Here is a 23436-nt window from a genome sequence, read left to right on the forward strand (position 1 = left end):
GTTAACTGACTAATAGTAATTCAGGTTACTGTGGAACTTGATTTCTACTTCTATCCTGTATCTTGAGCATATAGGAGGTGTCTAGTCAATACTTGAAGCATTCAGATTTTTCCTGTTAATTAACAATCTTTTGCAGCCAGGAAGGTGCCCTTTGATTCTCTCTCCTGAGAAGTGAGCTAGTTGGGAAATGGAGACACCAAGTCTTATGATGGGTCTAGCTTTCTTTCTGTTTCTTTCTACTCAGAAGATCTTTCAGTGCCTGGCCTCCTCCTTCCTCCTCAACATTTACCCTTATTTCTGCCTCTCATCACCGCTTGAGACCCTGAGATGGTCTTGGAAACGTCCCAGATATCTTAGACCTCTCATGCAGTTTCTCCCTTCACATCTCCCTACCTCTCAATTTTTCTCCCTTTTTCTTCATCCCCAAACTCTGTTTTTCTCCTCTGCCTGAGCTCAGGGTTCCCTCTGCTCAATCAGAGGTCAATTCTCGAATGCTCCATTTCTCTTATCTGACACCCTCATCAGCTTTGCACCCCTCTTTGCAACCCTGTCCAGGATAATATCATGAAAGCAACTCCAAACACATACCATATACTGGCCCCACCCAAAGCCCCGTAGTATTTAGTCTTTCATTTTTAGCAATCTGCACCCTTTCTACTGCACTGCCCCTATTCTTGTACCTTCCCAGCCTGCAATGTAAGGCTCACACACAGATGCAAAAGATTGCAGAATAGGCAAGAACGTCACCTATAGTTTTTACTGGCACTGTGTGTCCCAAGTGTGTCTCCTCAAACTGTAGGTAGGACTTTTAAAATTTACTGTAATTCTGACTTCAAGAAATTCTAATTAGCTTTAGGTTCTGCCTTGTAGTCTGATACTATACCAAAGGTGCCTTTTCCCTCACGTCCATGTCTTGCTAACTGCATTTTCTATGCGTGTGTTTTGCTTATTCTTGAGCCCCATCAGAATGGCCTCCAATCAAATTGACTGCAGAGACTGAGTTCAAACAGAGATCAGACAACCACTCAATCAGGGAAGATATGGATGGAATTCAGACATCGGGGGAGGTATTTGATAAGATGGCTTCTAAATATCATCTCTTTTGAGAACTTCGATTCTCCTTAAACTGGTCATTCAGTGTAGGAATTTTGTCTTTTCTTTTGTGTTTTCCACTATACTAAAAGCCATTTGCCCCACCGAGGAAGTGCCTAACTCTTGGACTTACCTGTGATCGTTAAAGAAATAGTGCTGCTCAAGGGAAAGAGAGGAAAAGGCCGCAAGCACACTTTGGATTTATCTGATCAGCTAATGTGTTAGACCAGGAGGTCCCGCAGCAGGAGTTAAAATGCTCTGTGTGAGGATGTCACAGGCTTCTTTTGTCTAGTTTCTCCTTTTGGATCCCAGGTTGTTCGTAGACTCAAATAGTAAAAGAGCTACAAGGATCCCAAAGGTTATTTCAGTGCAGGCAGCCTCCGTGACTGGCCTTCCATTTGACCAAAGAACGTCCGGTGACAGAGCCCTCACAGCTTTCTCCAGACACAAAGTGACCTTTCCAAATCTGGGCTAAACTACCTGAATATTTTTCTTGTAGTGGATCAAAAATATTTCTCTTTGACGTGTCTCTCCGTTAGTTCCATTCTATTTCCTGAAACTGGGCGGAGCAAATCCCACCATTTTCTAATCGAGAGTCCTTTAAATATTCGAAGACAGCAATTACAGAGTTGTATCTTTATCTGCCTAAATATTTCCAGTTCTTCAAATTCCTCATGACATGGTTGCTTCTATATCTTGGTTGTCCTATTGTCTGGGTCCTGCATTTTTCCTGGTGTGCGGTGCAGAGCAGAATGGAATGGTCTGCCAATCCGAAGGGGAACAAGACTCTCCTTCCCTCACACTCATTTTCCTGTTTCTCCACTCGTGACCCTGTGTCCCTCACATGCTCCAGACTCTCTGATACTTCCTCCTGTAGAAGTAATTCTGGATTTTGATCCCATCTTTCACAGCGGGCTTGTCACTAAAGGTTCTCAGTTTTAGATCTATTTGTGTGAAAGGGAATATTTTTGTTTTTGTTTTTGCAGCTTTTCTTGATTTCTCTAAATCCTTGTTGCTGGTTTTTTTTTTTTTTTTTACTTGACCTGAGTTTGTAACAGGGTTTAATTATCTTCAGGGCAGTTTAACCCTTTCATATTCAGCCCTAGGCCCAACATAGGTCTGAGAAATATTTATTGAGTTTATGGTTCATAGCAATATCATCAATTGACATACCTTCTTCTGCTTTGTCATCATCCTCATCATCATCATTATCATTTAAGTGGCACACAACTTCTTTTGCTTAATGTTATTGCTGTCTTTTGCCTTTATTCCTGTAATACCAATGTTCATTATGGAGAAGGAACTCATAAAGTAGCTGCAACAGAACCAGAGACTCGTGCAACCTCCTGTATCATTTCCAGTGCACTAGCAAGTGGAGCTAAGATCAGAAGCCAGGGTTCCTGACCTTCTCCTGCCCCGTATGTCTAGACTATGTTCTGTCTCTGGAGAAAAGTGGGAGAGACACTCACTGATCATCCTCAGTACAGGACAATGAGCCACACCATTAAGGAGTACTGATTGGCTCCCCCGCTGTGAGAACAGTATGCTGGATGTGACACAGACAGAGAGACCCAGACCAAGTCTGCGGGAGAAAACTGGTCATGATGTCAAATGTGGAGGAAACAACCAATAGTCCTGGTGGGATGCTCTCTATTTACCAGTATAGTTAGTGGAATCCAAACAAGGAAACTTTCCAGAATGACAACTGTGCTCTGCCACTGAACTGTAGGTTAGCATGTGGTTTGTGACATATTATTTCATTTTGCCATCATACCAGTTGTGAGATCTTGCTTGTGAAACTAAGTTAACTCCATTTTATGGACAAAGAAACTGAGGCGAGAGTGGTTAATTGAGCATAAAATAAGTAGCAGAGCTAGGTATCAAGTCTAGATCTGTTGAAGCCTAGAGCTTGTTTTGCCACGTCACATTGTCTCATTGACTCTTCCAGCAGTCCTGGCAAGGGAGCTCATAATTTCAGCAAAACAAATCTCAGACCCATTTCCACTGGCCTCTGTTAAATTCGACTACCTTTCTGATGTTGGTGGCAGCTCTGTACTGAACCATATGTGATACTGAACTTGGAATAAAATAATAAAGCCCCATTTATTAAAAACCACAGCTACTTCATGAGCTGTTTCTCCATAAGCAACATAGACACTACAGTAATAAAGATTAAAAATAATAATAACCATAAGCAAAAGAAGCTGTGTGACACTAAAATGAGGAGGAGGAGGAAGAGGGGGAGGAGGATGACAAGGATACCTGCAGGAGTGGGTTATATAAGTGAGACCGTGTTTCTCTGGAGAAAGATACTGTTTGGACATACAGTCTGTTTTCACTAAGGTGGGAGCAGTATGTGTCCAGAGCTCTAGAGAGACTGAAAGGCCAAGTGTCCACGGTGGCAAGAGAATCCAGGAGATTGGACCATCATGTCTTTTACTCAGAGAGTGGAGACCACGCCTTGTCTCTCAGAACAGCCCTGTGTGAACATCCGACTTTATGATACATTGTGATTGTGAGACAGGACTTCCCATGCAGAGCGTAAGCCACGCAGGCTTATTACTCACACCACACTCACCTGGACCCAGAGACCTCCAGGCCCTGAGGACTCCGTCTCCCCAAAGTATTTTCCTGAGGAATTACAGAGGACCTCAACCGTACAACTCACACAGAGGCTGTTCTTCGTGGCCGGAGCTGGACTCCACGCCCTCTGGGGCACATCCCTGAGTGTGAGCATCTTCTCTCGCCCTCCTCCCACCCAGGCACCGTCCCAACTGGGCACTGCCTTGCCATGCCCCACATCTCCCACAAGGGGGAGCCCCCGGAGGGCAGCTGGGGCTGCGGAATTTTGGAAGCGCAGAAGTTTTCTCCTCCTGTCCTGTAACTGGTTTTCACTCACTCAACTGAGAGATTTCTTTGTTGCAATGATGGGGTCTAAGATAACACTTCTGGAGGCTGCAGGCGAGAAACACAGCTGATATCATCTTTTATTGTGTGTTGTTATTTGCCTAGCATTATAAATTAAGGAGGAAAAGTAACAAAGAGCTTGAAGACATGCACAGCTCACAGGCCCCGGGTGGAGGCTGGCGGCATCAGACAGACAGAACCAAGACATCTGAGGGGCAACCAGGAGGTGCGTGTGGCTGCAGAGCACACAGGTAGGAACCCGCAAGAGGACAGTCGTGACGGGGGGAGGAGTGGATGGAGCGTTCACAAAAGGTGGTCAGCAGAGATTAAAGGGGAAAGGCAGTGCAGAGGAGTTGGGAGACGGAGGGAGAGAGGAGGAAGGAGTTCGGAAGGAGTTCCAAAGAAGTGCAAAAGAAAAAAATGTTTGCAGGGTGTGATGCAAAAGGCTGACCACGGAGTGGGAGAGGGAGGGTTTGGAAAGTGAATCAGAGACATAAGAGGGTTTGAAGTTGGTTCCAACTCGGCCACCCCGGAAACTTCACAAGACATGAGAGGATGGGAGATTGACACTAAAGGCTCAGTTGCACAAGAAAATTCAAAGTGAGTAGGTGTGCCAGAAAGTCAATCTAATCATTCTGGTTGTGTCATATAGCCACACCCACTCCGGACTTTAACCCAAACTAGAAGGAATTCTGGTCTGAGGGTGTTTTCAGGTCCTCTCCGCTAGGAACTCATGTTTCACACTTTCCCTTTCTTCCTTCGGCTCTTCCACAGTCGTTCTAGGTAATGGATTAGGAGTCAGAAATTCCGTGTTCTAGTCCAGGCTTTGCCACTTTCTGGTGAGACTGGCTTAAGAAAAGAAATATCTGAGTTTCCTTTTCCTTTGTCTATAAAAGGAAGATAATAATATATTACTTATGAGCCCTACAGGGTTTTTCTGAGGGTTGAATAAGTCAGATAGTGTGAATGAATGCTCTTAATAGACTACAATTGCTAGTTAAATAAAATATGGCATTAATAATAATTAATCAGTTATTATATTCTTCCTATCCTCAACAACGGATTTGCCTACTGAGCTGTGGAGAAATATATATATGAAGAATAAGATAATATATAACATATACGTCATATAGATATATTAGCCTTAACCTACTATCTGTGGGAAAATTTAGAATATATGACTCTATTTCCACAGCGCATGTTAGAGTAACCTCTTTGGCAGACAAATAGGAATCTTTGTGTTCTCACCTTTTAGCCACCATCAAATGTTCTTTTCCCCGACCTCGGCTACAGTTTTGTGTTTCTCAAACATGCAGATAATGATTGATGGTGTCTGCCTGCCTACCTAGATGAGTGATTTGTCTGTGTCCTGGACACTGCTGCCGGATCAAATGTCACACCGTGTCTCAGGCACATGGTCAGACTAAATATGCTTGGAGGAAGCAAATAAGAGACTCTGTTAATCAGTTAATCATCCCATCACTATATTCCTTGCCTGAAATGTGGTGTGTTTTTTTTGTTTGTTTTTTTAATGGTCTGGGTCATTTGTTTCTTAGTTCATTGAAATGTCTTGGGTAGAAAATTGGGTTCTGCACACTGGGTGTGGCTGGTTGAGTCTGGCTGTGAAGACTGAAGTTGGCTTTGATGCCTATAGATGCACTCACCCTTCGCTTGGGTTCCAGAGGCCATGTGGTGTATGGGGAAGGCAGTGTAGATGGTGGGAAAATCACTTGACTTCTTGTTCATCTGTCAAATGAAACTGTTACCATCCTTCCTTTGTGCATCCAAATGTAGATGTAAGGGGCACATGAGATTATACTGCACACGCCAACAGTTCGTAACTCTCTAAGTGCTGTATAATTGTAAGGTTTTATCGTCATTATTCTGTTGCATGTTTCTTACTAGTGATTTACCCATATTTCACAATTTAAATTATTTGAAAAGCTGTCTTTCCCCAGCTGTTAATATATTCTCTTACTTTTTTTCATTTCCACCAATCAACTGATAAATCAAATATTTATAGAGATGCTAAATTTTTCATATACCTACTCACTGTCAAAAACTTAGTATCTTATCTAAATCACATGAATAGATGCACAATGTGTGCATAGACTATTTGTATTCTTCTAAAAATACTAAATACACATATATATCCTTTTTTAGTGCATGTGCCCATTCCGCTTTTAATAAAAATATATGTAAATATGTATTTGAGCAAGAAACATATACCTACATCCACACACAAAGCGTCTTCACTTAGATAGCAGATTTAATGGGGAAGAGGAACAAACACATCACTCTATCGGCATTGCAGCTCTTTTAGAGGAGTCCAGAAGTGACCACAATACACAATTCATGTGGTTAAAAAAAATCATGGATCAATTTCTGCCCTGTTCCCAGTAATGAATATCAATATCTTGCCTCTTCTAGACAGACTGTCAGCAGCTTCAGACATTTTTAAATGAGTTTTTAAAAATAAATATGCGAAGTCAATTATTTTGAATCTCATCTGAAGCAATTAAAAAACATCCTGACATTTAAGGTGATATTTTTTCCCAAGTAAAATAATTATAAATAATACTAATTATGAGCAAATCATTCAGTTACTCTCAGTCTAGTTCAACCTTTAGGTTAATAAACCAATCCATTAAAATTCATCTTGCTCAAAGGACCAATTTGTTAAAAAATGTAAAGACCTTTCGCCAGAAGTATGATTGATATTTTCTTTAACAATAAGCAGAACTGTCTTTCCCAGAACAGAGTATGGTCAAGTGACAGGTATAGAAAACTGGTGTTCTTTTATACCTCTCTTGGTACTACTTCTCAGATAGGTACAAAATGATATTGGTGACGATGAAGATGGTAGTGATAATGTACAAAATTAAAACTCTAATGTTAAAGAGAGTACCTTAAAAAGATGTTTGAAAGCCTCAAGACAACTGATCACAAAACCCAACTATATTACTCTTCATGCCACAAACAGAATTTAGATATTCCCCTCTGCCTCTGGTGTTTCATTCTCACCAAAGGTGTAGGGTGGAGATTTGCAAATGTGTCCCATGTGCCAAATCTGGTCCACTACCTGTTATAAATAAAGTTTTATTGGAACAAAGCCCATCCATTTATTTAGACACTGTCTTTGGCTGCTTTTCTACTATAGAGGCAGAATGGAGTTGTTACGACAGAGACCACATGGTCCACAAATCTTAAAATGCTATTATCATTCTCTCACCAATGAAAAAAAAAAAAAAAAAAAAAAGTTTGCCAACCTCTGTGTTACGTAGTGGGGAAAAAAATACTCATCTTTGAATTTATAATAGTAGCTAATATTTGAACAGCACTTTAGAGTTTATAAAGTCTGACCCTGTTATGTATTATTATCTTCATTTAACTGATGAAGAAATTGCCTACTTTTCTTTTTTTTTTTTAATTATACTTTAAGTTCTACAGTACATGTGCACAACATGCAGGTTTGTTACATATGTATACATGTGCCATGTTGGTGTGCTGCACCCATTAATTCGTCATTTACATTAGATGTATCTCCTAATGCTATCCCTCCCAACACCCCCCACCCCACGACAGGCCCCAGTGTGTGATGTTCCCTACCCTGTGTCCAAGTGTTCTCATTGTTCAGTTGCCACCTATGAGTGAGAACATGTGATGTTTGCTTTTCTGTCCTTGCGATAGTTTGCTGAGAATGATGGTTTCCAGCTTCAACCGTGTCACTACAAAGGACACGAACTCATCCTTTTTTATGGCTGCATAGTACTCCATGGTGTATATGTGCCACATTTTCTTAATCCAGTCTATCATTGATGGATATTGGATTGGTTCCAAATCTTTGCTATTGTGAATAGTGTTGCAATAAACATACGTGTGCATGTGTCTTTATAGTAGCATGATTTATAATCCTTTGGGTATATACCCAGTAATGGGATTGCTGGGTCAAATGGTATTACTAGTTCTAGATCATTAAGGAATCGCCACACTGTCTTCCACAATGGTTGAACTAGTTTACACTCCCACCAACAGTGTGAAAGCGTTCCTATTTCTCCACATCCTCTCCAGCATCTATTATTTCCTGACTTTTTAATGATTGCCATTCTAACTGGTGTGAGATGGCATCTCATTGTGGTTTTGATTTGCATTTCTCTGATGACCAGTTGCCGACTTTTCTATAGTCATTCAGTCATAAAGTGGTGTAGGGAGGACTTGACCTCTAAAGAAGGAAGAATGCTGCCCCAGTGGCAGCTTTCTAGAAACAGGAAAGGAGATGGCTCTCAAACTGCAATAGTGGCTACCTGTCTCTTTTATCCACCTGGATGTGACCATTGCCCAAAGACAGTAGAGAAAATAAAACTCTTGACATTCTTTTCTCTCATTATCTGACCTTGGCCGGGGTGATTTTAGCCTTGTCTGCTTTTATGTCCTTATTCTCATAACCAGAGTTATACTAATAAACAGAAAGGAAAGCAAAGTGGTTTGCAGTCAAAGCTAAACTTTACTGCATCAACTCTCACTTATCCATACTGAAAGGAATGTGTCCACGCTGAAACTGGCGCTGTGGCATGAATATTCCCAAACAGCAGATAACAGAAAAGTCTTTTTTTTTGGAATACACTATCTTTTTAAAAGTTTGCATTTTGAAACAGTAAATCCTCGCCTCGTTATGTTTCATTTTTATTCAAGTTAATATCAAAATTATATTTTCCCCTCTGAGCTTAGGACATCTGTTAGCAAAGTGGGCCCCGAAGTGCTAGATATCAGGCGGAAGGATGCCCGGAATGAAAACCTTGCCTTTGAGATTCATAGACATAAAACAACAATTGTTTGCTGGGACCAAAGCTTTTCTTAATCTCATGTTTTCTTGGAAGGGGGTGAGGGATAAAATGAGATACATAAGAATAAGAATTTTTTTACATTGAATCTTTCCTGAATATTCCAAGCCAAAGATAAGGATTTAAACAATTTAACTAATTCAATTTTTTCTTCAACCAACTTTTATTTTGAGTGTCCACTGTGGCAGGCACTGGTAAGAGCTGGAGTATCACATTGACTAAGAAAATTGATTAGAGAAACAAACATGTGCCTACATGTTATTAGAAATAAGCAATGGGATGGGAGTACAGATAAAATCTCAAGTATGTTCAATGGAGAAGTCATTCTTCCTTAGATTAGACAATCACAGAGGACATTATGGAGGAAGTGGCATTTTGTGAGACTTGAAGAATACACAAGTGTTGGGCATCTGAAAATGGGATGGGTGGCATTCTAGGAGGGAACAAAAGCATAAGAGCAAAGTGTAGGGTTTGGATGTGTTCAGAAAATTGTTCGGTGTTTGTGGAACATATGGTTATATGGAGACAGAAGAAGACAAAGGAGGTAAAACGGGATGGAACCAGATTCTGGAGGGCCTTGGATTGTAAGTTAGGAAGTTTGGTCTTTATTCTGTAGATAGTGAGAACCACTGATTCTTTGTGTGCAGGTGAATTACATGATCATGCCTGTGATTGGGAGTAGAATATGACATATTGGAAAAGAACTTGGAGGCAGGTCACCAGAAAGATGCCAGGTGAAAAAGTACCTCCTCTACCTTGTACTCTAATTGCAAGGCTGCTTCTCTGTCACAACCCTGACTATTGTAGGTTATAGCACTGGCTGAGGACTTTCTGAGGGCATTTATTTAATGACATGCCAGTGGCATTTACTCATAAAACCAAAAAGCCATTGAGGCCAGAAATAGGGGTTTTGGTTACTTCCCCAGACAGGATGCAGTTTGGGTGATTACACATGTGATTCATCGAGGTCGGGAAGCAAATCCTCTACAAACAAACACCCCTCCCCTCCAAGCCCGGTGACTCATGGCTTCATCAGTTTGATCCATGGAAAGCCCTTGAGTTCAGGCAAAATTTGAGGTATAAGGTTAAATCACAAATCTTTAGCATTTATCATGACAAGAGAAATATTTTTATTCACTCTTTCAACCATTCAAGCAATAAGCATTTATTGAACTCCTATTGTTTTAGGAACAAAACATATGGCATTATAAAGCATAGTTCCTCCCATAAAAGATTCCCCAGCTTAATTGGGAAAACAGATATAAACAATAAAGAGAGTATCCTGTAAGTATTATTATAGAGAAATGCAAACAGTTCTAAAGGATCAGAGGAGAGACACATAGCTGCTTTGGGAGGGACAGGTGGCATTGGAATTGGGTCTCAAAGAATAACTATCCATCATTATTCATTCATTATTTCAACAAATAATTATCAAGCACCTACTATGTGCTGGGCACTGTTCTAGGCATGAGATTTCATGCTTTTGTGGAACTTAAATTCTAATGAGAGAACCCAGATATTAAGGATAGCTGGGAATCAGCCAAGCAAATATGTACCCTCGGGGTCTTTACACTCTTGTAAAGGTACCTTTCAGAGAGCAGCAACTAGCACCTCGTTTCAAGCAAGAACAATGGATGCAAAAAGAAGCATGGATCTAGCTCCCTGGGAGAGATTGGAGAAAGAAACCTCAGGTTTGGGATGCCCAATTTGAAAAGAAGGCTTATTAATAGCCCTGAATTAAGATGGACAATTGCCCTGACACTCTTTGGCTATAGTGGATAGGCATAAGTTGGAGACCATTCTTACGTGGAAATTCATAGCATTCAGTCCCCTGACATTCTGATTTTGTAGTATCTATCAGGCACATGGAGTCACTGATTAGGGACTCTGGGTACAGTTGTTTGGATTCACTAGTAGATTCTTGGTACCTTCAATCTAATAGTTTTGCAGTGGTTCAGTGCCATGAAAATGAAAACCTAAGACACTGGCCACCTCCTTGCTTAAGTAATATTCAGGTCAAATTCTGTAACAGCCCACTTCGGTTTGGAGGTCATACTTGATTCTCATTTCATCAGGTTTTCTAAAATAACCAGGCCATGAGGTGGTTATTGTTATGGTACTCATTGGAATGGGATTTGACCTATATAAGGCAAAGAACTAGGACAGAAATAGCTCTTCAGCCCATCACAGGGTTGGAGAAATCCAGTATAAGCAATCGTAGAATCACAGAGCTGGAAGGGTATCAAGGTGACTTAAGGCGATCCTGGCATCTGCCTCTAGGCCTGTCTGGAAATTTAATATAAATTCTAGAACTCATCATTTTAACAAATGCATACAAACATACTCATCTTGAATAGTATAGGTCCTTTCAGGGCAGTGATGCTGCCTAGCCTTAGGCAAAACATCTTTGAACCTCCTGTTTCATGGCAGACCTAAGAATCTACAGCATATTCTTTCAGTATACTTAGTGGAAGAAATTCGTTGTCTTTGGAGGTTATTTTGTGTTTTCAAAAAAAACCCAAGTGCCATATTCAATTGGTCCAGCTGGATGATACCATTGTTGATTAAAAATGAATTTAAGGCCGGGCGCGGTGGCTCACACCTGTAATCCCAGCACTTTGGGAGGCCAAGGCAGGGAGATCACAAGGTCAGGAGTTCGAGACCAGCCTGGCCAACATGGTGAAACCCCGTCTCAACTAAAAATACAAAAATTAGCTGGGCGTAGTGGCACACGCCTGTAGTCCCAGCTACTCGGGCAGCTGAGGCAGGAGAATTGCTTGAACTCAGGAGGCAGAGGTTGCAGTGAACCGAGATCATGCCACTGTATTCCAGCCTAGGTGACAGAGCAAGACTCCATCTAAAAAAAATAAAAAAGAATTTAAATGCACTTATAAAATTGTAAGCTGACATTTTTGTTTGCCTCATAACTGGTTTAAAGGGATTTACCAGCAATTGAAAAAATAATAAGTAGATATTCTCCCAGATTGCCGATTTGAGGGTATATGAAGCTCTGGTAAGTTGTACAGTTCCTCCCTCCACTTAGTGACCTTACTTGAGGTCAAGGAGCATGTCCTGTTTGCCCCAGAATACCCGCCTACGACAGAGGCAGATGCATGTGGGGGCTATTTGTTAAATGAATAAAAAACAATAATTTCAGTACTTTATAGTCAGATCATGATTTTTGTTCATTTTAATTTTTTCCGTCAAATATGAATCCCATGATCACCTCTTACCTTAAGGTTTATTAGCTAGCAAAAAGCAAAGGAAGCAGTGTTGGGTGGATAGAACACTGTTCTGAAAAGAAAGGTCAGGCTCTAGGATAAAATCTGTTATGAGTAGAATGGGTGGCTTTGGAAAAGGTACTTAAGTCTGTGCCTCCATCTTTAAATGAAAGGATTGAACAGATGGTGGGAAAAGGTCGATTTGAGGAACAAACTCTTGAGTAGCTACTTTGTGCCTATCTCTATATGCATGCTGTAGGGGAGATTCATTGTTATTATTCTTATTTAGAGACAGGGTCTCACACTGTCACCCAGGCTGGAGTACAGTGGTGTGATCATAGCTCACTGAAGCCTCAAACTTCTGGGCTCAAGTGATCCTCCCAGCTCAGCCTCCTGAGTAGCTTGGACTACAGGTATGTGCCATCACACACAGCTAATAGTTTTATTTTGTGTAGAGACAGGGTCTCACTATGTTGCCTAGGCTGGTCTTGAACTCCTGGGCTCAAGTGATCCTCCTGCCTCAGCCTCCCAAAGTGCTGGGATTACAGGCATGTGTCACCATGCCCAGCCCACAGGAGATGTTATTAAGGTGGGTTTTTTTTGACTGAGGCTTGCTCTGTTGCCGAGGCTGGAGTGCAGTGGCATGATCTCAGCTTGCTGCAACCTCTGCCATCTGGGTTTAAGTGATTCTCATGCCTCAGCCTCCTGAGTAGCTGGGGCTACAGGTACATGCCGCCACACCCAGCTAATTTTTGTATTTTTAGTAGAGACAGGGTTTCCCCATGTTGGCCAGGCTGGTCTCGAACTCCTGACCTCAAGTGATCCACCTGTCTCGGCCTCTCAAAGTGCTGGGATTACAAGTGTGAGCCACTGCACCCGAGCATTTTTAAGGTTTTAGTATTGGTCAGTACTCTTGTGTTTGCAAGTGAAAGAAACCCAGCTTAATTTAGTTAGTTAACAAACCAAACTCTAGAAAGGGCTGGGGTATACCGGACTCCAGAAATTGCTAGAATCAGGGACCCAGGCACTTCCTCCCACTTTGCCTTAAGCTTCTCTCTCTGGGTCAGCTTTATTCTCTTAGACCTTCCTCCATGAGGCTGGAAAAATGTGCAAAACCTCTGGGAAGTCCTCTGAGCCAGGAAAACAAGATAACATGACTGGCAGCTGCTATAGAACCCTAAGGTTGGATGCAGAGAAGGTCAGCTCCCCCAGAGAAAAGGTTGTTACACAGCCAAGAGAAAATAGAGCCTTGCTAAAGCCTGCCTTCTCTTCCTGCCGCCTACTCTGACCCTACTTCTCTCAGCTCCACAAACACTGGTGACTTTCTGCTCGCCTTTCAAGACACTGTTCAACTTTGCTTTCTCTGAGGCCTGACTGGCAGGGCAGCACTGTCCCTTCTTGTGTATGCCCCCAAGGCACCTGAACCCATCTGTACTGGGGAAGTACACCTTGCTGTGTTGCTTGTCCTGGTCTCTTTACAGATTCTTCTTCCCATGAGTCTGAGAACTCCTTAAAGGCACTAACTAACTGCCTTCATTGGTTTTGTGCTACTTTTTTATTCAATTATTTATTTATCAGTTATTAACAGTTTACTATGTGGTAGGTTCTGAGGATTCAAAGAGAAGTAACATAAGATTCCTGTTCTCAAGGTGGTGAAGGTCATGTGGGAAATGCGTGATAAATAGACACTGGCAGTACAAGACAGTGGGATGAATCCATTACAGATGTCAGCACTGGATGCTATAGGACCACACAGGGGAGTCTCCTTCCTGGAGCAAGGATGGCGGTTGAGAATGCCAGCAAGACCTTCCAGGAAGGGAAACGCACCGCCCCTGGCCTGAGTCCTGTTGAATACTCTTGAGCCTTGTTGTGTGGGGCCTGAAAGAGAGCATTCTCTGTAGTAAGAAAAGCACATGAGGAAGTCAGGGGATGCCCCAAAGAGCAACATAATAACAGGCTTATGTTTGGGTGTGATAGATAAGACAGAGACCCATGAAGTAATTGGACAATAAGACAGTTTCCAATCAAGTACTAATTTTGCAGTACAATGAACTACGAGTATAGAAGGGATCACCATGGACTTATTCTGGAAATCTCTCAGAAAGTGTGGGTTCTGACTCACTTCATGAGAAATGACAGGGCTAAATCTGAGACAAAAAAAAAGTCCGGGTTTCAATCTCACTCTACCTTGTATTAGCCTGGTGATATTTTCTCAATCATTAATTCGTACATCATGAAACGAAGACACTAAGATTCAACTCTCAGAGTTGTGCTGAGGATAAAATAAGACTTGTAAAATGTAAAGCACTATACAAATATAAGTTGTTCATTAAAACTGTTTATCTGTAAAATACAGAATTCTTCATTGACAAAGATATTTGGATGATAGAAAAAGATGTATAAGTATACTTACATTTACATTAAGAAATATTTTAATTTTACTTACCGGATAAAAATCTTGGTTAATGCTATTGCAAAATGCAAATGTGTTAATGAGTTGACTCTGTCTTTTTATACATTTCTGACTCTTAGGATAGGGCAGAAAATCAGCCCTTCAGGGTAGGCTGTCTGATTCGGTGGTACGTGTGATGTGCTAGGAATTAAGTAGTTTTCAGGTGTGCTAATTTTGAGGTAATCTCTTTCCTAAGCAAACTGCATTCTTATAGAGAGAAGTTTTGCTTGAGGATTTCTGTCTTAAAATAGAACTCTAAGTGGTGCAACTTTCTTTTCACTGTCTCCATTTCCTCCTCTTTAAATGACCATAAGCAATGGCAGCATTTTAAAGTCACACTCATACAAGTGATGTTTAGAGAAGTTTGATTTCATTAATCTTATACTCTGGTCAGATGTAGGCAAGGGCAAGGAACATCCAACAGATACAGAATGACCCACTAAAGGAATCTGAACTCTTTTGAGTGCTTTTCAAAGATTATGGGTGAAATACTAAAAGGTAATTGACACAGTGTGTTCAGGCATGCAGTGTAAATGATCCTTCACTCCATGTGCTCCATCAGTTCTAGACAGCCCTTGGCTATCTTGTGGGAAGAAACCCCTGCTTTGTCTCCCTCGTTCCCACTGCTACCAACACTGAGCTGATCATTGTAGAGGAGAGTGACTCCAGTGCTTTTCCATGTGACTGTGAATGTGGCCCTGAAAAGCATCAACAGAAACATTAGAGATTTGTCGTTCACTCTTGCTTAATGATGAATTCAAGGAAGCTAAAAGTTGAGGCCCATCACTCCCAGCTATGGGCTCGAAGTTATGGCCAGTTGGTAGTCCTCTTTCTCCACCCATTACTCCATCCACCTAGACCTAAGAGCTGCCTTCTAAAACTTATGTAAGGAAAGAGAGCATGACTCTTTTCTTGGAATATGAAGTCTATGAGATATCAATACAAGTTCTCCAAAATAAGGAGGTATTCTAAAGGTCAAACAAGTTTAAGAAATCCTGAATATGTCTCCACTGGACATCCAAAATGCACATGAGCAAAGCTAAGGTTGTAAAATAAAAATAATACAATAAAGTGAAATAAAATGAAACGTTTGAACTCAGCTTTTCTTTTCTTTTCTTTTTTTTTTTTTTTTGAGATGGAGTCTCGCTCTGCCGCCCAGGCTGGAGTGCAGTGGCCGGATCTCAGCTCACTGCAAGCTCCACCTCCTGGGTTTACGCCATTCTCCTGCCTCAGCCTTCCGAGTAGCTGGGACTACAGGCGCCCGCCACGTCGCCCGGCTAGTTTTTTGTATTTTTTAGTAGAGACGGGGTTTCACCGTGTTAGCCAGGCTGGTCTCGATCTCCTGACCTCGTGATCCGCCCGTCTCGGCCTCCCAAAGTGCTGGGATTACAGGCTTGAGCCACCGTGCCCGGCCTGAACTCAGCTTTTCTAAAGTTATTGGACTTTAGAACTGTTTTTTTAGTAATGCTCATTAGCACCTTGAATACTTCTTGCTTCTAGTTAATAAGAAGATAATGTTCTTAGAGAAGTCTCAGTAAATAGTCCTCTTGAAGGCTGAAGTCCATGCCTTACACTGAAAAAAAGTTGAACGTAGCTTGGATAAATCTTATAATTGAGGAATACATGCTTACCATCCAAGGGTTCTTTTTAATAGCCCATTCTTTATTAAATTGCGGGTTTGCCAGGGAGGTAGGAGGTGAAATAAGCAATCAGCATTCGAGCCCATTCCTTATTCAGAAAAAAAATTTCTTCTTTTCTATTACTGGCTAGATCTCATGGAAAATCCCTTGAAAATGCTGAAATTGACTTTTCCTCTCCCTCTCCTCTGGCCATTTGCCTTTTTTTCATCAAGAATGAGTATAGATTTGATTTGCAACTATTATAGTTTATATTTGATGGGACCCTATGGGAAACTATTAGCCAAGAGAAAGAGTAATCGCTAGTAGTTTTAACTGTAATCACAGAGAAATCCTTCCCTCTCCTTCAACCTTTCTATGGCTCTGTAATTGTGAGCCATATCTTTCATAGGACCTTTCCCATAGGTGCTAAGTTCATATTTTCTCTCCATAGGTTCTCCAAAGTATCTTTTTTTTCTACCCACAAAATAGACAGGGTGTCAGGCAATGGGATCAACTCTATTCATCATACATGTCATTTTATACCTCTTCAAGGAAGCTTTTCTTGATCAATTTTTTCTCTAATCACTGCTTCTCCCAGTATTCTGAATCTATTTAATGCATAGGATGTTATTTTACCTATCGTGTCACAATACTTTGCAACTGATCTTAGTTTATTCATCTGTGTATTTTCTTTGTCAACTAGAATTTAAAGTTCATCGGAGGCAAGTAAAATATATTTAATTCTTTCATACTATCTTCAAAGCCTTACGTGCAGTAAGACTTACACAGAGTCTTGTACAGAGTGGGCATTTGCTTATTTGAATTAAAAATACTTTACATGGAATGAATGTGAGGATATCTACTCATCTCCCAGGTTTTCTATCGATATGACTGGAAAGTGAACATTGAAGTCCTCCTGACCTGAGCTCAAATCCCAGGCCAAAAACGTCAGTAATCTTTGTGCTCTTAATCAAGTTACTTACCTTCTCTGAGTTTACATTTTCTCATACCCACGATGGGGATCTTCTATCTACCTTTTCCTAAAAGACTACATGAGGAATAGTTAGAAGTTTAAGTTCTGCTGTCAGACAGTTCTGATTTGAACACCCTCTCTGCTACTTGCCATCTCACATTGAACAAATTGGTTAACTTCTGATGAGCCTCATTTTCGTCATCTGTGAGTTAGGATCCATAATAAGATTTATCTCACGAACTTGTTTGGATTAAATGAAATAATGCAAGGAAAACTTAGAATGGTACCTGACATCTAGCAAGCATTCAATTAATGTTAACTACTACTATTGAAGAGTACCTAGAATTCCTGATGCTGGTGGGCTCAAATAAACCATAGTTCTTTCTCCTACTAATTCCCATCTTTAAATCCATTGCCATGGCAGATGCACTTTGCAGATCTGTTGGCTAAATGTGTAACTTTCATTGCAGGAAAGGCATTCTGCCTGTTTTGCCTATCTTAAATGGCACAAAATTCTTCTGAAGGAAAAGACTTTCTCAGGAAGATAACACATATCTGGATTGAAAAGAGCTTACGTTTTTAAAGTGTGGGTTGGAGACATTTTTTAATTGAACACAGCCATTTTTTATCATGTTGATTTCCTCAGGATATGAATCAGAGAGAAAGAACTGAAGTCTTGTCTCAGGAAGAAAGAGGGCAGGCAGAGGATTTTTCACTGGTAAGGCAACTTGCACACTTGTCCTTTTCATAGTGAGTCATGATCTATGATACATTTCATAGCAATGTCTATGAGTTTCCAATTCTGGAATTAGACATGCCAGCCAAATAAGGGAGGGAGAAGAGAATAGACTTTTAAGCTACCTCATTGCCATTCAGAGTTCTAGAAGTGGAGCTTCAAGAAAAGGAGTATTCTAGCACCCACTTTTAGTCATATCTTTAAACACATTGAGAAAGAGAATTAGCTAATTACTTTCCAAATGTTTTCAGCAGAGCAATTCGACAAGGTTTTTTTTTCCCCCAATAACTAGCTCTAGTGTTCCAGAAAAATCAAAGTCTCCCTAATCTCTTTCCAAATCTTTTTTTTTTTCTATGACTTGAGACTAACTTTTCTTTTTCTTTGCTTTCATACTGGCTGACCTAAGCTCTTCTTAAAATGATACTGTAATTTTTTTTAAGTTATAAAAGCCTACCTTCACTAGTTTTTTTTTTTTTCTAATCCTTGATTAGAAAAACCTGGATTAGAAACTTAACTCTCTCGAAAAGCTCTCTTATATCCAATTGTTTTACACTTCAAGTCACTTTGGGCTGATGTTCTAAGGATGTTTCCCAGCTATTCTAGTAATAAATTAAAAACACCAATGCTTTGTTACTATTGGTCCTTCATATCCATGGGTTTCACATCTGGGGATTCAACTAACTCTGGATCAAAAACATTTGGAAAAAAGAAAGGATTGTTGTGTCTGTACTGCACACCTACAGATTATTTTCTGGTAATTCCCTAAACAATAAAATATAACAATTATTCACATAGTATTTACATTGTATTAGATATCATATGTAATCTAGAGATGATTTAAAGCATACAGGAGGATGTGCATAGGTTACATGAAAATACTGCACATTTTATATAAAGGACTTGAGCATCTGCAGATTTTGGTATTGGCAGGGGATCCTGGAACCAATTCTCCATGGATGCCAAGTGATGACAGTATATACACTTGGGTATCCCCAGGACTTGGTGCCACTCAGAATATATTACAGGTGCTTAAAATGGTGACTGAATAAATATGACCTTATATTTCTATAACTTTTAATGCTTTATGGAAAACTTCAATTTCCTTAAAAAATCCTGTCTGCAGTTGTCTTATTTTCACCTTTTCCACCACCCAAAATAATCTGACCTTTGGTTATAAAGTCAGTAAGTGTTAGACTGGAGACCAGAACTTAGTCTCCAGTTCCCAGCCACACAAGTTTATTGCCTTAACCTGAACATTTGCAAAAGTGGTGGCGCTAGTGCTTTGAAAAATGTAGATCTCTCAAACTCAACCTGGTACTCATACAATGAAGAGAATAACAAGAGTGAAGACCAGTTCTAATATGCCTTTTTTTGAGGAATATATCTGAACATCATGTTATTTTTAAATTATAAAATGTAACTTGTTCATACTAAGCTTTTATTCTTCTCTGACCTTGAGCTCCAATTCTCACTGCCTTTTCTACAAGCTCATCATTTTTTCACATGGTATCTCTACATTGTGTTCTGGTATGAAATATTAATGGCCCACAATAGGGTACTTTTAATCTCTTCATCACCAAGATGTAGGACATCTTGGTGCCTTGATTAAATAGTGTGTGGTCCTCATAGGTGGGAATTGAACAATGAGATCACTTGGACACAGGAAGGGGAACATCACACACCGGGTCCTATTGTGGGGAGGGGGAAAGGGGGAGGGAGGAGGGATAGCATTAGGAGATATACCTAATGTAAATGACGAGTTAATGGGCGCAGCACACCAACATGGCACATGTATACATATGTAACAAACCTGCATGTTGTGTACATGTACCCTAGAACTTAAAGTATATAAAAAAACAAAACCTCATAACTCAAAAAAAGGAAAAAAAGTTTAAATGGGTAAAATATTTGTGTAGACACTTCACTGAAAAAAAATCCATACGGGTAAAATTAAAAAGATTGACAATACCAAGTATTGACAAGGATGTAGAGAAGCTGGAACTCTTCTATATTACTGAAGAAATATAAAATAATACATCCACTTTGGGAAACATTTTCATACTTTCTTTTTTTTCCCAGCTTTGTTGAGGTATAACTCACAAATAAAATATTGTAAGTTAAAAAAAAATAGTGTGTGGTCAGTGTGAGGACCTTGATTCTCCTCCTGGTGAAATTCTTTCTGTCACAAGATTTCTTCAATGTAAGAATCAACAATCATTATTATTCCTTTCATTACTTCACTGGAGTTCGAAGTCAGCCAAAGGAAGATGTTAAATAATCAGGAAGACAGAGTCTCTTGCATTGAACTCCTTAAAGGCAGGGGCTATGTCAGAAATTTATACCAAGCGCTGTGGCTCACGCCTGTAATCCCAGCACTTTGGGTGGCCAAGGCGGGTAGATTGCTTGAGGTCAGGAGTTCAAGACCAGCCCGACCAACATGGTGAAACCCTGTCTCTACTAAAAAAAAAAAAAAAAAAAAGTTAGTCCAGCGTGGTGATGCACACCTGTAGTCCCAGCTACTTAGGAGGCTGAGGCAGGAGAATCACTTGAACCCGGGAGGCAGAGTTGCAGTGAGCTGAGATTACGCCACTGCACTCCAGCCTGGGTGACAGAGCGAGACTCTGTCTCAAAAAAAAAAAAAAAAAAAAAGAAAAAAGAAAAAAGAAAAAAAAAGAAAAGAAACTTATATAGCCCCATCCCCTAATCCAGGGTCTGGCACAGAGCAGGTACTTAATACATATTAATTACATTGAATTGACATCTATAAGAAAATTCAAGAAATCTGAGCCTTAGTTGTGACTTTGTCCGTAATGATGTGGCCTTAGCTAAGACTCTGAGCTTCTGTTTTGTCATTGGTTAAATGGGATCTCTGTCCACCTTTAGTGGGAATGTGAGAGTCCTAGGAAATTTGACCTTAAGGAATATTTGTTTTACACTTCACAGACTAGATGGAGTTCTAGTTTTTAAGTGAATAATTTACAGACTAATGGGTTTTACATGAATAATCAAAGCAAAGGGGCTCTTGGCAACCTACTTGTGGATTAATATTTTTAATTAGTAAGTCATTTTTGACAAATTCACACAACCCTTGATATCTAGTTTTTTTTTTTTTTTTCTTTAATTCACTTTCCATTATGGTCAACTTTACTATTGAAAGGAAATCATCAACTTGAAGATATGTTGAGAAATGGTGTTACAGTCTGGATTCATAAATCTTAACTGAAAGAACCTGGAGCTAAGCAGCTCAGAGCATTATGAAATCAGTTAAGTCAGGCTTCTGGAATATGTGAGCAGTCTACCACTTTCTCATTAATCTGAGGCAGAATGCCCAGAAAGAGTATTTCGCAAAGGTTAGTGCAAAAGAGAAGTCCGTTGAGTCATTGTTGGATGCTGGATACTGGAGCAAATGTATTGCATTAATCAATGGAAGAAGTCTGTATTCTAAGATTGCCTTGCTAAGAAAGTCATTGTAAACTTGTAAATGAACAATGCTACTTCCTCAATGGCTCTCAAACCTGAATGGGCGTCAGAGTCATCTGGAGGACTTAAATCACAGATGGCTGGGTACTACTCTTAAAATTTCTGATTTTGTAAATTCTAATTTGGGGGTGGGGTGGATCCCAGGAATTTGCAGTTGTCACAAGTTTCTAGGTGGTGCTAATGCCACAGGATGGGGACTACACATTGAGAACACTGTGCTACTTGATTTTTCTTAAGATTGCTGAGGCTGGTGAAAATAAACATTCCATGGGACTGCTGCTCTTTTCTGAGACTAATTTAATGAAATAGGACTTAGATAAGCCATCAATAGTACAAGCCACAGGCAGACATCTATGGGTCATAGTGTCTGTATAGAACTACAATGAATCCTAGATATAGAGAAACAGATTTTTTTTTTTAAGGTTAAGCTTTCAGCTCAGCTCCTTCATGACTTTGTAGCACACATTATTGTGGTCTGTTCCAAGCTCCTTCTGGAGTCATCTGAAAATATATTGCCAGATTCTTTAAAAGAAAGGGAGAGGAGATATGTTTCCATTTTTTTTCAGGTGGTCATTCCAGGTTGTCATCTCTTTTCCAACAAACAGGCCATGTATTCATGTATTCTACCCTCTTGCTTTGTGATTTAATCAGACACTAGACAGTAATTCTCTATCAAGTTCTTTTAAGTCAAGTTCTTATTTCATATAGGTACAATGTTATCAATTCTGGTTCTTTTCCTGGAAGCCTATTTTATTCAATTCAGTTCAACACCCACTGCGTGACTTCCTATGCTAAGCACTATTCTAGGGACTTAAAAAAAGACATGACCAAGACAGACACCAATCCCTACCCTTGCAGAATCTACATTCTAGCACAAAAGACAGACAATAAATAGTACAGAAGCCAATATATTATATTCTTCATAGTAAATGCTATGGAAAAGATGAAAATAAAGGAGAGTAATTAGGTTTAAGACTGGGGTAGTGCACTGGCAGAGAAGGACCATATGCACAGTTGCAATTTTAAATAGGAGTGTCAATTGAGCAAAGATCTGAGACAGTTGAGACTATAAGTATATATCCAGGGGAGAGTATCACAGGCAGAGAGAACAGCCTGTGCAAAGGCCCAATGGAAGGAGACTGCCTGGCACTTTTAATGAACAGCAAAGAAGCCAACATGGATGATTCAAAGAGATGGAAGGAAATGTATTATAGGTCAGAGAGATAACAGAGAGGCAAGGGTGGGGCCCCGTAAGGCTTTGTAGGTTACTGATAGAAGACTTTGGCTTTAATCTGAGTGAAATGGGTGTTACTTCAATGTGCTGAGGAAGAGTTGACTTTTTAACTAGGGTCTTTCAGGATATTAAGTAGAGACTAGATGAGCAGGGCAAGGATAGAAGCAAACAGACTAATTAGGAGGCTGTGCCAGCAACCCAAGAAAAAGATGATGTGGCTCAGGCCGTGGGTTGGTCAGTAGGGGTTATGAGAAGTAGTCTTCATATGAATATATTTTGAAATCAAAATTCAACAGGATTTTGTGATAGATTGGATATGGAATGTGAGTTGAAAAGAAAGCAAAGTTTTGGCTTGAGCAACTAGAAATATAAAATTGCTATGGATTGAGATACTATTGATTGAGATGGCTATAGGAAGAGCCAGTTTGTGAAGAATATTGGGTTTTAGGTTTTGGACATACTGATATTGAAATGACTATTAGACACCTAATTATAGATGTCAAGTTGGTTGTTGATCATGCATATTTGGAGCTAATCAGAATGTCAACGTTACACCGGCTAAAGATGAAGACCTGAGAGTCACAAACATGCTGGGATTGCAAACTGTGAGGCTGAGTGATATTATCAAGTGAGTGTGTATAAATAAAGTAGAGAAGACTGGGACTCAGCTCCAGAGGTCCTCAGAATTATAAGGGGAGACTGAGGTGTGACAATCAAGGTAGAAGAAAAACTAGGAGGTTGTGGTGTCCTAAAAACCAAGAGAATGAAGTGCATCAAGTAGAGGGGAGTCAAAAGTCATGCCAAATGCTGCTGATAGATCCAGTATGATAAATACTGAAAGTCACTCATTGAATTTTCCAACTGAGCATCACTGGTGACCT

The 23436-nt window shown here is 40.1% G+C and overlaps 1 long non-coding RNA gene across 5 annotated transcripts in view; it reads left to right on the top strand.

Moving 5' to 3' along the window:
* The window catches only part of LOC108582066, a 242817-nt gene that overhangs the window by 160982 nt on the left and 58399 nt on the right, over positions 1 to 23436 (top strand). For all 5 annotated transcript variants that reach the window (XR_004177323.1, XR_004177320.1, XR_002517260.2 and 2 more), the window contains exon 3: positions 4105 to 4250. This is a non-coding gene — a long non-coding RNA (uncharacterized LOC108582066). The remainder of the gene's footprint in view (positions 1 to 4104; positions 4251 to 23436) is intronic.

The sequence above is a fragment of the Papio anubis genome, chromosome 12, assembly GCF_008728515.1.
Source record: "Papio anubis isolate 15944 chromosome 12, Panubis1.0, whole genome shotgun sequence".
In the NCBI taxonomy this organism is placed as follows: Eukaryota; Metazoa; Chordata; class Mammalia; order Primates; family Cercopithecidae; genus Papio; species Papio anubis.